The sequence below is a fragment of the Octopus bimaculoides genome, chromosome 1 (assembly GCF_001194135.2).
Source record: "Octopus bimaculoides isolate UCB-OBI-ISO-001 chromosome 1, ASM119413v2, whole genome shotgun sequence".
Classification (NCBI taxonomy): Eukaryota; Metazoa; Mollusca; class Cephalopoda; order Octopoda; family Octopodidae; genus Octopus; species Octopus bimaculoides.
The window spans coordinates 182,060,646-182,062,912 of NC_068981.1; the positions used below are offsets into that span (position 1 = coordinate 182,060,646).

At 36.3% G+C, this 2,267-nt stretch overlaps 1 protein-coding gene across 1 annotated transcript in view; it reads right to left on the reverse strand.

Annotated features, from left to right (window-relative positions):
• The window catches only part of LOC106872721 (lateral signaling target protein 2 homolog), a 188,997-nt gene extending 186,763 nt beyond the window's left edge, over positions 1-2,234 (reverse strand). The window contains exon 1 of the mRNA XM_014919804.2: positions 2,230-2,234. The gene's annotated coding sequence lies outside the window, so the exon portion shown is untranslated. The remainder of the gene's footprint in view (positions 1-2,229) is intronic.
• Positions 2,235-2,267: the final 33 nt, after the last annotated feature.

Below are 2,267 nucleotides of genomic sequence, written 5' to 3' on the forward strand. Positions count from 1 at the left end.
TATAAAATTTGATTTTCTTTATATATTTGATTTTCTATATTTAATACTCAATATTTCATATATTCAATAAGACATTCAACACTTCATTTCCTTTTTCATTTTACCATTTAATTTTATAAGAATATAAATAAAACATAAAAAACAGAGTTGGAACTCTTTTAAATAATATATATATATATATATATATATATATATCACTCAGGAATATTTGTAAACTTGTACTTACTCAAGCTTCAGAATACAGGAAACATATCACTTCAGTAACGGTCGTGGGACCCTTTTTCGTCAGGACTGCAACAGCCTAATGGTTAGTATCCCCACAGTCTATAAAACAGCGACCCTGTTAAAGAGAATGAAAGCTCAGACTCGGACTGCTTGCGTGGTTGTTAATACATCAATTACAGCAGCTGGCAGGCAAAGAAATAGCATCGGTAAGAACCCCGGTATATTGTTCTGTCATGACTGGCGATAATTGTCGTTCCCGTGTTGCTGTAGTGACCAGTTAATTCAGTTTTGCACAAAACACCTGCAGTCTGTGTGGGACATAACACTGCAGCCGACATCTGCTATTTCTGCTGCTGCTGCTGCTGCTGCTGCTACCGTCTTTATATATAAACTCTATGGTTCTGTCTTAGTTTTCGTGCGTTTGCATACTCTTGAGAAACTACCTGAAGAAGAAACGACCACCACCACCACCACGACGATAACGATAAGGAAACGCAATCAAATGTATATAATGATGATGTGCTGCCTGCAATCGAAGTTGGGCAGCTAAGACGGATGGATATCCATTGGCTTGCATTCGAGACTGTGATGAACATGCACATACATACATACGTACATACATACATACATACATACATACATGCATACATACATATATACATACATACATACACACATACATACGTACATACATACATACATACACACATACATACATACACATAAATGCATACATACATACACACACACATACATACATACGTACGTACATACATACATGCATGCATACATACGTAAATACATACATACATACATACTTATATATATATATATATAGAGAGAGAGAGGAGTTGAACAAAATAATGGAAACACAAAACATCAAAGCATCATAATTTTGAAATATCTTTAAAACCGTCAAAAGCTTGTTTATTTTTATTTATTTATTATTTATTTATTTATTTTTTTTTTTTTTTTTATTAGTGTTGCTTAACAGGTTTTGCCGAAATTTCTGTTTCTTCTCAGATATCATCAGAAAAAATAATTAAAATTTATTAAAATGACAGATCTATCGGACTTTCAAAGAGGTCAAATAGTTGGTGCCCGTATGGCAGGCGCTAGCGTACCAAAAACAGCCGAATTGTTTGGTGTATCAAGAAGTACTGTCTCGAAAGTAATGACAGCCTTTGAGAAAGAGGGAAAAACCTCCTCATCGAAACAAAGCTCCGGAAGAAAACCAAAACGTTCAGATATCTACGTCGGTCTCTTACGCGAATTATAAGAAAGAATCACAAAAGTACAGCTCCCAAAATTACTACAGAGCTTAATGACCACCTCAAGAATCCAGTTTCCACAAAAACTGTTCGTCGGGAGCTGCACAAAGCCGGATTTCACGAGAAAGCTGCTATCTGAAAACCACTACTTTCAAAAACAAACGTTACAAAACGTTTAGAGTGAAGTAAAAACCTATAGAATTGGTCCCTGGAGCAGTGGAAGAATGTCATTTTCTTGGACGAGTCATTCTTTACCTTATTTCTGACCACCGGCCGAGTATACGTGTGGAGACAGCCAAAAGAAGCATTTGACCCAGACTGCCTTCTTACAACTGTTAAACGTGGAGGAGGATCTGTGATGATCTGGGACGCTATATCTTGGAAATTCGCTGGCCCAATGGTTTCCCTTCATGGCAGAATTAATAGTCAAAACTATCTAAGCATTTTATCGGATCAAATTTATCCTATAGTTGCGGAACTGTTTCCGAAGGGAAACGCGATCTTTCAAGATGATAATGCACCAATTCACACAGCTAAAGTTGTTACTGAATGGCACGAGGAACATTCTAGTGAAGTTGAACATCTTATCTGACCACCACAGTCCCTAGATCTCAATATTATTGAAAATTTATGGTGCATTTTAGAAAAACAAGGAGTCGATATCCTCCACCATCATCACTACAAGAACTGGAGACTGTTTTTGCTGAAGAATGGACAAAAATTCCTTTGGAAACAATTCAAACTTTGTACGAGTTCATACTTCTACTGCCA